The 13,783-nt window shown below is 48.1% G+C and overlaps 1 protein-coding gene across 16 annotated transcripts in view; it reads left to right on the top strand.

The window, feature by feature from the left end:
* Positions 1-13,783, top strand: part of HMBOX1 (homeobox containing 1) — a 136,957-nt gene that overhangs the window by 54,949 nt on the left and 68,225 nt on the right. The window contains exon 1 of one of the 16 annotated variants that reach the window (XM_082047550.1): positions 13,601-13,732. The exons of the other annotated variants lie outside the window; for them this stretch is intronic. The gene's annotated coding sequence lies outside the window, so the exon portion shown is untranslated. Of the gene's footprint in view, positions 1-13,600; positions 13,733-13,783 lie in introns of those variants that run through there. 16 annotated transcript variants of the gene reach the window in all.

The raw sequence follows: 13,783 nt of genomic DNA, 5'->3' as shown, positions 1-13,783 counted from the left end.
AAGGTATCGTGTAAATAAACAGTGGCTGTAGCAAGGTTTGGTTGGCATTTTAAGCTTTTTAAACTGAAACAATGTCTCGTCTGAGCCTTTAGTTTTACCTTAAGATAAACCAGATGAGTTAGGTTGTTTTTTCCCAGGCAGCTCAGCCGCTCTGAAAGGGGCGTAAAAGAAAGGACGCAGAAGGATTGGGACTTGTCCTGAGAATACAGACTGTGTCTTCGAGGTGTCACAATAGAGGAAATTTCCCTACTTCGGGTCTGGGCTACACAAGAGACGCTGGTTGTATTAAGAGCATTAATTAGCATGTGTGTTTCTTTTTGAAATGGTTTTAGATAAACCAAAACTCTTAATACGGAAGCAACCGTCACCAAAAGCCCATGTTTTGCCATGATGATTTACATTCTTCAAGGAGCCACGGTTACCTGTTCCTGAGTTGTTCTCCAGGTAGCACCTCTGTCTTCACTAAGACCATGTGCCAGTAAAACTACACTTGCAAACTGTTTCCCAGTGGAAAATTTGCTTTGTAGTTCATCACAAAATTAGGGGTAGGTAAGTTTCAGTTCTTGTCTGGCTTTGGATTTCAGTTTTCTGAACTAACAGATTTCTCTTTTAAGAAAGTGTGTTAGTGATAGGTCCTGAGGCAGCAGGAAGGTGCCTGAAATACTTGAGAATGTCTCTTTATGTGTGGAAGAGAGGTGGTGGCACGCCTGGTGCTGGCATTCCTCAAAACCTGTCCTGCACCTCGCCACTTCTGATGCTATAGATGGACCCTGTGGGATGGCTGTATGCATGGGGAGAAGGAGCTCAAAGTTCGGGCAGGTTCTTGGTCTGATATCTTACAGAATGCCCGCGTGACTTGGTCAAAGTCATTTTGACTTATCTGAAGGCCAGTCCCTTTCTGTGGGCTCTTGCTCTCAAAAGTTTTACTTTCCTGCCTCACAGGGATATTCTATAGGAAGCTGCATTTCAAGTATTTAGATACTCCAACTAGCAGACCGAAAAGAGAAAAATCCTGAGATTGTGTCTCATGTTTTATAAAGGATTCATCAAATTCTGGAGTGAACCGAAGAGGCAGAAGGCAGGAATGTACCTGCCCCTGGAGTCCTGACAGCTGAAAACACGGGACTTGCCAGCCTAGGATCTAGGTTAGGCCCACGTCTCACTTTCATTGCCACACTGACTCTGTTTCTTCCTATGGGTTAAGGGCTTTATTTCGGTGTTTTGGTGAGATTTGCGTAGCTGTGTAACTCAAGCCCACAAGTCCTGCCCTGATTCTGTTACAGAGCTTATATATCCGAAGTTTAGTCTTTGGCTCCCGAGTCCAGTGGCTCCTCTGCTCTTGGCACAGGTTTGGGCTTTGGGCCCCGGTTCAGCTCTCAGCTGCCGCTACAGCTTTTCTGTCTGTTTGTTATTCCTCCTGGTCCCTCATTCTGCCCTTGAATCCAGCCTCAGAGTTTGAATTCCAGCCTCGTTGCTGTAGAATTGCAACAATAGTAGGAAACCCAGATTTTAGAAGAAGGGAAGGTTAGGGTTAGACAGATAAGGTGTCGGCATGAATCAGTCTGTGCCTTGAGTAGAATTCAGAAGTATCTGGCTCCCAGCCCTGTGCTTAGTCAGAGGTCAGTCCCTTTTGTAAGACTTGGATTATGACAGTAATTGGCATTCATATTATATTTTTGCCTTGTAAGATCAATCTCAAATTCTCTCTTTCCCAAAGATGTAAAGCAGATACTATAAAGCAGAGTAAGTTACTCACCCAAGTGGAATCAGTGGCAGAACTGCCGGGGTTTGCTCACCACCAGTGTGCCAGCATCCACTAAAAAATACTCGATCGGCAGTGAAGAAGTTCGAAGACTGAGTGGAAGAACAGCTTATGTAGAGGAAGAGAATCTGGGTTTGGGGCTCTTTAGCTAGTGAGAAACTTGAAGCCTCCTGAAGAAATGATATGTTGATATTCTGCTCTCAGCTTGCCTTCCATAATTTGTGTAGCGGTGAGTATTTGATTACGTTGGATTTATTTTCAGAAGTTTCAGGCTGCTCTTATTAACTGTCACCATTTTGATCGAAAGCGCACGGCAGCGTTCTGCCTTCGTAAGGCAGCGTTTTGCATTCATAAACAGACCCGGTGACGCTTAACCTCGATAGATCAGCTCGTAGCCTGATTTCGCTCCCTGCTGCAAGGCAAGGCTCTCGTTTCCCCGGGATGAGAGCAGTCATTACCAGCCTTACATTCTGTTTGTGAATCAGGATGAATGGGAGTAGAGCCCTCTTTGAAAATCAGAACTGAGAGATGCAACTGCGGGAGATAATTATGCTAACGTATGGTTGAGGGTGGCTCTGTGTTCCTTGACATGATGAGCACTTGAGGCCTGATTTTTTTTCCTCTCTCTTGAAAACGGGTACAACTCCGCTGAAAATACTGGAGTTGCAAGTGATGAGCACAAGTGTTGGCTCAGATGAGTCAGATGCTTAATCCTCTGTTGCGCCCCAGAATTCACAGCAGCAGCTACTGTTTTGAAAGCAGCTTTGCTTAACCGGTGAGATGGATCGAGAACTGGCTGGATGGCAGAGCTCAGAGGCTTGTGATCAGTGTGCAGAGTCTGGTTGGGGGCCTGTGCTTAGTGGGGATCCCCAGAGGTCAGTACTGGCTCCAGTCCCATTCAAACTGTTCATCAATGACCTGGATGAGGAGTGGGGTGCACCCTGAGCGAGTTTGCTGATGATCCCAAACTGGGAAGAATTTAATGAAATATGACAAGGGCAAGTGTAGAGTGTTGCATCTGGGCAGGAACAACCCCAGGTTCCAGTGTAAGTTGAGGAACAACCTGTTGGAGAGCAGTGTAGGGGAAAGGGACCTGGGGGTCCTGGGGACAGCAGGGTGACCATGAGCCAGCACTGGGCCCTTGTGGCCAGGAAGCCAATGGTACCTGGGGTGGGTTAGAAGGGGGTGGTCAGTAGGTCAGAGAGGTTCTCCTGCCCCTCTGCTCTGCCCTGGGGAGACCACACCTGGAATCTGTGTCCAGTTGTGGCCCCTCAGTTCCAGCAGGACAGGGAACTGCTGGAGAGAGTCCAGCGCAGCCACCAAGATGCTGCAGGGAGTGGAGCATCTCCCGTGGGAGGAAAGGCTGAGGGAGCTGGGGCTCTGGAGCTGGACAAGAGGAGACTGAGGGGGGACTCATTCATGGGGATCAAGATGGAAAGGGGGAGTGTCAGGAGGATGGAGCCAGGCTCTTCTGGTGACAACTGAGGACAAGGGGTAATGGGTGCAAACTGGAAAACAAGAGGTTCCACTTAAATCTGAGAAGCAACTTGTTGGGGGTGAGGGTGGCAGAGCCTGGCCCAGGCTGCCCAGGGAGGTTGTGGAGTCTCCTTCTGTGCAGACATTCCAACCCGCCTGGACACCTTCCTGTGTAACCTCATCTGGGTGTTCCTGCTCCATGGGGGGATTGCACTGGATGAGCTTTCCAGGGCCCTTCCAACCCCTCACATTCTGGGATTCTGTGGGAGGACAGGCTGATCCAGCAGAGACTGAGATGCCATTCAGAGACCTGGCCAGGCTGGATGGGCAGAGAAGAACCTGATGAAGTTCAAAAAGGGCAAGTGCAGGGTCTTGCAGCTGGGGAGGAACAACCCCAGGCACCAGCACAGGTTGGGGTTGAGCTGCTGGAAAGCAGCTCTGCAGAGAAGGACCTGGGAGTTGTGGGGGACAACAGGGTGACCGTGAGTCACCAATGTGCCCTGTGGCCAAGAGGCCAATGGGACCTGGGGTGCATGAGGAAGAGTGTGAGCAGCAGGTCAGGGAGGTTGTTCCTCCCCCTCTGCTCTGCCCTGGGGAGGCCCCATCTGCAGTTGTGGGTCCAGTGCTGGGCTCCCCAGGTGAAGAAGGACAAGGAATTACTGGAGGGAGTCCAGCGGAGGGACACAAAGATGCTGAGGGGTCTGGAGCATCTTTGTGATGAGGAGACTGAGAGAGCTGGGGCTGTTGAGCTGGAGAAGAGCCGGAGAAGAGAGGGATGTGATCAATGGGATCAATATTTCAGGGTGGATGTCAGAGGATGAACCAGACTCTGTTCAGTGGTGCCCAGCGCCAGGGTGAGGGGCAACGGGCACAGACTGAAACACAGGAGGCTCCATCTGAACATGAGCAGAAACTTGTTTGCTGGGAGGTGCCAGAGCCTGGCCCAGGCTGCCCAGAGCGGGTGTGGAGTCTCCTGCTCTGAGACATTCAAACCCGCCTGGACCCACCTGTGTGATCTGCTCTGTGACCCTGCGTGAGCAGCTGGGTTGGACTGGGGGATCTCCAGAGGTCCCTTCAACCCCAGCCAGTCCGTGAGTCTGTAATATGGTGCAATGCTTTAGTCATTTCCGAAACATCTAAATTGGCCCTGAGTAAAAGTCGATGCACTTGTTCGGTAAGAACGGAAAAGGCCAAATGTCCCAGTTTTGTTCCAATAGTGTCTTAGAGCTGCGATTGATGGGTCACAGTCTTTGCCTCTCACCACACACATGTGTTTGCTCTGTGATATATGTTAACCGCTCTGCTTGTGGAACAGCTGTAGCTCAGAATCAAAGTCCCACTCTGGAGCATCTTGTAAGAACCAGCTGCATCCTTTGGGGTGGGTGAGATGTGGGAAAGGAAGGAGGAGTGACTGAAACTTTGGCTCTCGTAAAAATGTGTGGAGAGAGACACAAGTTTGCATAATCGAAAGCATGGTTTAAAAATTAACAGACTGCGCAGCTGGAGGCGGAGTTTCTTTGTAGTCACAGCTTCTGATAGAAAGCATCCAGAGCGGTAGTTCGTACCAATTAGGTTGTTGAATATCAGGTTGGTTGATAAGCAAATCCTATTGCCTTTGGAAATAGCCATGCCATCCTTAACAGCCATTTTTGCTTGTTCTCTAAATCACGTAGAAGGGAAACGTAGCAGCCCCGTCGGACTGAACGAGGATCCGTGCACGGGTGCCTGCTCTGGGCGTGCAAAGCCAACACAACCGCTCTCTGCTCTGTACTTTTAATAGCTGGAGGACACCCATCTCCACGGTCGTTCAGGTAGTTTCACTAGTACCTAAACACAGGAGAAAACTGGCAGGCTGGGGAGTTCAAGCTGTGAGAAAGACTGTGTTAGTTCAAACACTTGTTTAGGTAACTCGTAGAAAGTGTTTTGCTAAATGCTTTGGGATAACCTTCTTCAGCTGAAAAGTGGGTTTACCTTGTGTTTTTGTTCTTCTGTTTAAAAGGCAAGAATGTGTTCAATGACACTAAGAAAGTGCATGTTCTGTTGCATAAAATGGTGATATGATTAAAAATAAGATACAAATTCTGGAGATACTGTTAAGAGGACGGTGTGTTGAAGTCCTGGCCTGGACCAGCACTATATGCGTGTGTCAATGATGGGTAGAACTTGGCATCTCTCCCCATCCTGTTCGCCACAGTTGATGCGACTTTATCAGAATCATTCTTAAACCAATTACCAGGCTTAAGATCCTGTTCTGAACACTTTTGGCTCCAGCCCGCATCCATATTATGCAGACCATCTTTCCCAAGGCTCAGGCTGCAGTCCAGCTTAACACAGTTTAAGCACAAAGGAATAGCTCTATCCTCTCCCCTCGATTCCCTTTTTGGGGGGAGCTTTCCTGCCCACCTGCTCCTCTGGTCCAGCCCCCCAGCTCTGCCGAGAGCGGTGGTTGAGCAGCTGAGGGATGGAAAAAACAAGAATTGCCCATTTCCCCGGCTCCCATCTGACCCCTGGTGAGGAATAGAAGATCTTGCTGCCACCAGGGACTGAGCTCCCTGCCAAACCTTCCATGGGTCCGGATGGGATGCACCCGCAGGTGCTGAGGGAGCTGGCTGAGGTCACTGCTGGACCACTCTCCATCATCCTTGCCAAGTCTTGGGAAACGGGAGAGGTGCCTGAGGACTGGAGGAAAGCAAATGTCACTCCAGTCTTCAAAAAGGGCAAGAAGGAGGACCTGGCTAACTATGGACGGATCAGCCTCACCGCTATCCCTGGGAAAGTGATGGAATGACTTATTCTTGGTGCCATCTCAAGGCATATCAGGGACAAGAGGGTCATTAGGGGCAGTCAGCATGGTTTCACCAAGGGGAAGTCGTGCTTGACCAACCTCATTGACTTTTATGAGGACATAACAATGTGGATGGATCATGGCAGAGCGGTGGATGTGGTCTGCATTGACTTGAGTGAGGCATTTGAGCCAGTCTCCCACAGCATCCTCACAGCTAAACTGAGCGAGTGTGGTCTGGATGATCGGGTGGTGAGGTGGACTGTGAACTGGCTGAAGGGAAGAAGCCAGAGAGTCGTGGTCAATGGGGCAGAGTCCAGTTGAGGCCTGGATCTAGTGGAGTGTTCACGGGTCAGTGCTGGGGCCGGTACTATTCAATATATTCATCAATGACTTGGATGAGGGAATAGAGTGAGTGTCAGCAAGTTTGCTGGTGACACCAAGCTGGGAGGAGTGGTGACACTGGAAGCTGTGCTGCCATCAGAGACCTGGACAGGCTGGAGAGCTGGGCAGGGAAAAATTTAATGAAGTAGAACAAGGGCAAGTGTAGAGTCTTGAATCTGGGCAGGAACAACCCCAGGTTCCAGTGTAAGTTGGGGAGTGACCTATTAGAGAGCAGTGTAGGGGAAAGGGACCTGGGGGTCCTGGGGACAGCAGGGTGACCATGAGCCAGCACTGGGCCCTTGTGGCCAGGAAGCCAATGGTACCTGGGGTGGGTTAGAAGGGGGTGGTCAGTAGGTCAGAGAGGTTCTCCTGCCCCTCTGCTCTGCCCTGGGGAGACCACACCTGGAATCTTGTGTCCAGTTGTGGCCCCTCAGTTCCAGCAGGACAGGGAACTGCTGGAGGGAGTCCAGCGCAGCCACCAAGATGCTGAAGGGAGTGGAGCATCTCCCGTGGGAGGAAAGGCTGAGGGAGCTGGGGCTCTGGAGCTGGGGAACAGGAGACTGAGGGGGGACTCATTCCTGGGGATCAATATGGAAAGGGGGAGTGTCAGGAGGATGGAGCCAGGCTCTTCTGGTGACAACCAATGGTAGGACAAGGGGCAATGGGCTCAAACTGGAACACAGGAGGTTCCTCTTAAATAAGAGAAGCAACTTGTTGGGGGTGAGGGTGGCAGAGCCTGGCCCAGGCTGCCCAGGGGGGTTGTGGAGTCTCCTTCTGTGCAGACATTCCAACCCGCCTGGACACCTTCCTGTGTAACCTCATCTGGGTGTTCCTGCTCCATGGGGGGATTGCACTGGATGAGCTTTCCAGGTCCCTTCCCATCCTTGACATTCTGTGATTATATCAAATAAGCGTCTTATATCAAGAAGTGCAACTGCTTTTGTAAAGTCTTGAGCTTTGCAGAGCTGATTAGATAAAGCAGTGAGTTTTAATGGAAATTTGGAGAAGCACCTCTGCAGAAGAGGATCTCTTCAGTGATGCTAGATTACTTCATACTCATATACTGTGAGTAGAAGAGTGAAAAAATGATTTCTTGTGATCATGAAAGAGTCCAGAGCCATTTTCTCAAGTGTTAGAGGTGTTAGGGCTGGTGTCTGGCCTTATTCCCAAATGGGTAATTGAATTGCTTTGAACTTCTGCAAGTTCAATTGGACATGGACTTAGCTGGTGACTGTATGGGATTATTCCAGTCTGTTCCATCACCTAGAATGTTGGTGGCATGTAAATGATTCTTGCATCTGTGTGGACTTGGGCTATGATAATAGGTGAGAAAACCTTGTTGCGTTTTTCCTGATGTTCTCTGTGAGATGCAGGAAGATAAGGGAAGAGAACAGCTCTGTATCCAGCCACATACCCACATTCAGGTATTTTCAAAATAAGGGTGAAATTCATACCAAAAAAAAAAGAGGCTAAATAAGTCTTGGTGGTGTAAGAAGAAAAAAAAAATGATATTGAGAGCAATTATGCCCTTAACGAGCCTTCACTCCAGAAAGAGAACTGGAAAAGAGTGATGCTACATCTGGTCTGTTGAGACCTGCTGGATATTTTATATCTGTGGACTTGGGAGTGAAAACAGTTCTTTTTGTTTTATTTAGCTCCTTATAGTTCCCCTTTCAACCTGATATTCAGGTTCCTTTTGGATGAACCAGGAAAGATAAGCCCGAAGTTTCAATGCTTTATAAAAACCAAGAGGCAGCAAGTGAAACTGGGCCATGTTGGGCTGTGACTGCCAACTTAATGCGAGACATGGAAATAAGCTTGATATTTTAAGCAACCCTTTTATTCTGTCACGGTCCAAATAAACTTGATTCATTTTAAGGGCCAGATTCAGTTGTTAACAAATTGATTCATTTTAGCTTTGAGTTCAATTAGGACTTTGCAGAGGTCTCGCTTGCAAGATCTGGGGGAGAAAAACACATGGTAATTCCCTTCATTGGCGCTTTATTTTGAATATCACCCCAAGGAAATCTGACAGCCCATCCTAACTGGTGAGTTAGAAGATAACAGCCTGTGATTTTAAGCTCAGATCTGCTAGTCCTGAGCATATTTTGCTCCACCGGCAGCAAAGTTTGCCCAAGTTTGACCACAGCAAAGCAGTTGGTCACAGGCTTCGTTCTCTGGAAAAGTACTTGCTATCGATTTTCTCCTGCACGCCCCCAATAATTTTGCTGGTCCCTATTTTATTTTGCTCCTTGTTACTCTTGCAGTGATTGTATTTCACAGGGAAAAAGAGGGGGGAAGCAAATTAAGTTATAGCCAGCCAGGGGCATTTGGGAGGATAAGAGGCTCTCACAGCAGTGTGGGGGACATGAAGTAGTAGAGAATATCCATTAATTAATGAGGTGAATGAAATTATCAGGCTTCCAAAATGGCTGATTTACTTAACTTCTTGTAAATTGATCCTTAAACAGGGTAACTCATTAAAATATTTTAAAAAAGGGAAAATAAGTGAAGCCCTGCTAGAGGAAGAGTTCTAAATGGTGTTGCTGTAGTTATTCATTAAAAAGCAGTAGATAGTTGACAATGTTGGAACATGTTCAATAATGCCAAGTTTTGCAATATTTGGTTTGGGTTTTTAATGGAAAATTCCCAGTTCCTGCAGTTGTTTTCAATACACAAAACTCCCTCAGAAGCGTTGCTTCTGGATCTCATGGTTGTGTAGAAAAGCATTGGAAAATCTCAATAGGATTTTCAACAAAGACCCATAAGCAGTGTGTCAGCTGCGGTATATGCTGTGTATGTACCTATAGGCAAAGCAGATTTTACATCCATATGTGACATTAGTGACACTAGAAATAAGATACTGTATCAGATTTTGGTGTTCTGGATAATTTTTCAACACTTAAAAGGATAAGAAGTTGTCTAAAAGGGTTGAAGGGATAGAATAATACTTTTATGGACAAGACATATCATTGATTTTAGTTTTAGGTTTTGGTTGTTGTTTTGTTTTTCAAATCGCCAACATTTTTCCAGTGATTGTGTTCAACATTGTATAATGGCTTTGACAGCTTTTCTCCTCTTAGAATGCTTTCTCCAGGCCTTTTAGAAGCAGTCCACAGGTAAATGGGACTCTGTAGAACACACGTGGGAAGGCGTTGAATATCTGATTTTTACGGCAGAGGGCGGCCTTGTCCAGCAGCCCCCACATCCCTCTGCGACTGCAATCGCTGCACATGCACAGCACGTCCCGCTGTGTCAAAGTAGGTGAAAGCTCAGGAAGCGCAGGCTGGATGGATGGACGACGAGATGGATCCAGAGCTGGTTGGGTGACAGAGCTCAGAGGGTTGTGAGCAGTGTTGGGGGCCTGTGGTTAGTGGGGATCCCCAGGGGTCAGTACTGGCTCCAGTCCTGTTCAACCTGCTCGTCAGTGACCTGGATGAGGAGGGATGAGGAGATGGGGTGCACCCTGAGCGAGTTTGCTGATGATCCCAAACTGGGAGGATGGGCTGACCCAGCAGAGGCTGAGCGGCCATCAGGGGCCCAGCCAGGCTGGATGGGCAGAGAAGAACCTGATGAAGTTTAACAAGGGCAAGTGCAGGGTCCTGCAGCTGGGGAGGAACAACCCCAGGCACCAGCACAGGTTGGGGCTGAGCTGCTGGAAAGCAGCTCTGCAGAGAAGGACCTGGGAGTTGTGGGGGACAACAGGGTGACCGTGAGTCACCAATGTGCCCTGTGGCCAAGAGGCCAATGGGACCTGGGGTGCATGAGGAAGAGTGTGAGCAGCAGGTGGAGGGAGGTTGTTCCTCCCCCTCTGCTCTGCCCTGGGGAGGCCCCATCTGCAGTTGTGGGTCCAGTGCTGGGCTCCCCAGGTGAAGAAGGACAAGGAATTACTGGAGAGAGTCCAGGGAGGGACACAAAGATGCTGAGGGGTCTGGAGCATCTTTGTGATGAGGAGACTGAGAGAGCTGGGGCTGTTGAGCTGGAGAAGAGAAGCTGAGAGGGATGTGATCAATGGGATCAATATGTCAGGGTGGGTGTCAGAGGATGGACCAGACTCTGTTCAGTGGTGCCCAACGCCAGGGTGAGGGGCAACGGGCACAGACTGAAACACAGGAGGCTCCATGTGAACATGAGCAGAAACTTGTTTGCTGGGAGGTGGCAGAGCCTGGCCCAGGCTGCCCAGAGCGGGTGTGGAGTCTCCTGCTCTGAGACATTCAAACCCGCCTGGACCCACCTGTGTGATCTGCTCTGGTGACCCTGCGTGAGCAGCTGGGTTGGACTGGGGGATCTCCAGAGGTCCCTTCAACCCCAACCAGCCTGGGATTCTGCAATTCTAAAGGCCAGGTCCCTTTCCCTCATACAGCCACGTACAACAAAAGGTCAACCCTTTCTCTTGCATCTACGAACACTGCAGTTCATTATGCATAACTCACTCGTAATTCACTAAAGGATACTTAGGATTCACTAAAGGATTCCGTGCAATTCACTAAAGGATATTAATTTGGCCTTAGAACCCAGATCTAGAAGCTGAGCCCTGACTTATTAGACAAATTAGGAATAACACCCAAATTTTAAAAGAGAATGACTGGCTGTGGCAACAAACTGTGGGGAATGGTAAGTTCTGTGTTGCTCGATGTTTTTGAAGCCATCTGGAATCTCTTGTTTTTGTCAGATGTGAGTTCTTTGGTTCACAGGGCTAGAAAGGCAAAACTTTGGGGTTTCTAGGTCTGTGACAAACTGGAGATTAAACTAGATAACCTAAAGTATGTTTTGGTATTAAGCATCAAAGAGTCAAGTAAGAATTTAGAGTAGAGGTAGGTCTGGTTGGAGGTTCTGGTTTGTTAGATTTCTCCAGTTTGACAACATACTTGGTGTCAACAGAAAAATAACCCAGGAAATGGTGACATTAGAAATACAGGTAAGAAGTGACAAAAGAGGGTTTATCTCCAAGAAAGGGCAAGCTGGCTTATCTGGTGAAAAGCATCTCAAGACCAGATGTTTAAGAAGAGATTTTCTGTTTGAAAACCAGCGCTGATTGGGGGGGGTTCAGGCTGTGCGGGAGCCTGTGATGTGAGTCAGTAAGTCAGTGTGACACTTTCTTCTCACAAAGGTCGGAGAAAAGGATCTGCCAGCTCCACCGCAGAGGCCAAACCTAGAACACGGCGTCTCCTTTCCAAATGCTCCTTGACAAGCTCGGAACGTCTCCGTCTGAGATGCGACTTCCAAATCTGAGTCGTTACCATTCCAGTCAGTTGCTTGTCTACTGCTGCCTTGGCTGCTGTGCCCTCCTTTTAGTAGAATAATCTAGGTGCTTGTCTTTTAAAATTTAAAATGCCTGGTACGTTTTCGGTAATCAATTGTCCCAAGGACAGCACATTCCTGTTGGACTGAAGCACTTATATGGCTGTAGTCCGTCTGTCTTCTCATATAGTCATTTTCTTGGATGGGAATCATCCCCTTGCATTGTCCTCCTGCTTGCTTCTCCCACATATTTGCCTGATAACGCCACAGACAGGAGCTTCACCTCATTCCTGTATTTTCCAGGCTGCAAATGCCGTTTCTGTGAGTTTATGCATCCTGGCCTTGTGGCATCACCTCTGTATGGCTACAGCTCCACCAGCAAACCCATTCTCGGTGCTGTTCTTCAGCCCCAGGGCCCCCTGGCCACATCCCCTACTGACAGCTTTAGCCTCGAGGCTGAGGGGCTGCATCCAAACAGAGCGGTTGTGGTTTCTGCTCCCTGTAAAATCTTGGAAAAAGCCTTGGAATCGGTCAGGAGTGCACTGGGTGACCAGAACTGTTAGCGCTGTTTAATGATGCTTCAGACTGTGTGTAGATGCTACGGTGCCTCCTCTTGTGCACTGTTTAATTTACCAATGTTGATGTGGCCCTACCTCTCTTCTCCCAAGTGACAAGTGATAGGACAGGCAGAAATGGCCTCAAGTTGCACCAGGGAAGGTTCATATTGGATATTAGCAACAAATTCTTCATGGAAAGGGTTGGGAAGGATTGGAACAGGCTGCCCAGGGCAGTGGTGGAGTCACCATCCCTGAAGGGGTTTAAAAGGCAGATATACAAGGTTCTTAGGGACATGGTTTAGTGCTAGAGTTAGGTTGTGGTTGGACTTGATGATCTTGAGGGTCTCTTCCAACTAAAATGATTCTGTGATTCAAGGATAGACCTGTTCCCATTGCCTAGTGAGGTCCGTGTTGGGACGTGTCACTCAGCTGAAGAAATTCCTTTGCTACACTCCCAAAACCTACAGCCTTGATTTACTTTACTGTGTAGCTGAAAAATAAAGGCTTAAAATACAACAATTCAAGAAGCTGTGTCACTCTGTGGCGCCTGTAGGGACTTTGCTGTGCCGGGGCAGAAATGGAAATGAGGAATGATCTTCAACATTTGCGGAGAGCAATAAGCAGCCCTGTCCCTGGAAGGGCTGGCGCAATCCCGGCAGCCACCGTCCCTCTTTGGATGCTCATAAAGTCCTTGAAATTCTTACTTGGCTTTCCCGAGGCTGCTCTTTGTCTCTTCTCGCTTGTAGGCGTTGTATATGAGCTCTGTCATGTCTCCTGGAGTTTGAGTGATCTCTTCACCCTGCTCTCCTGCAGAAATTGTAATAAAACCTTGACTCATAAGAGGATTCGCAAGAAGGATGGAAAACGCCTTTATCTCTTTGCCAAGTTCTGCCTGCCCTCCATCTGCCATCCCTTCTTCTCAAGATCTTGACTTCTGAAGGAGGTGATCTTGTCATTTTTATGCCATTTGCATCTGTAGTGAGGAGACTTAGGAAAGAAAAGAGATTAAGGGAGCGTGTTGTGATTTTTTTTTCTGTTTCTTTTTCCAGTTCCATCTCTGGACTTTGCAGCGAATACAGAGGATGTTCATTGTTCTGGTACCCTGGAAAGTTTAGGAGTTAAAAATGCTTTTGATGAGCCCCCATGATGAGTTAGTCGAGAAGCCCAGCTTTGGAGGGGAAAAGGCTGTAGACTTATTTCTTTAAATGAAAGCTCAGTAGTAATTGGATGTGCTGCACGTTCCTTGTTAGGGCAGGCGATCTGTGACAACATTTAGGTTCAAAAGTTACTGACTTCAGAAATGGAACTTCAGAAATGGGACTTCAGTCATATCAACTTGGGTCCTACAGGCCACTAGAGTTTCCGCTCCGGGTGTTTTTATCTTCTGTTTTTTTCCAGGTAGCAACTAAAAGTTCGGGCAGCTTGAACTCTTCATGCTTCAGATTCCAAAGAGTTGCAATTCATACATCTCGTGTCATAACTGCTTAAAACTTTGCTAGAAAAGCTCAGTGTCTGGCCTTGATCTAACAGGTTTGGTGTCTGGGATTTCTGTCTTAGCGATGGGCAAAATCTTGTCTAAAA

This window comes from Streptopelia decaocto, assembly GCF_964273445.1.
Source record: "Streptopelia decaocto genome assembly, chromosome: 3".
In the NCBI taxonomy this organism is placed as follows: domain Eukaryota; kingdom Metazoa; phylum Chordata; class Aves; order Columbiformes; family Columbidae; genus Streptopelia; species Streptopelia decaocto.
This window is presented reverse-complemented; position numbering and strand designations above follow the sequence as displayed.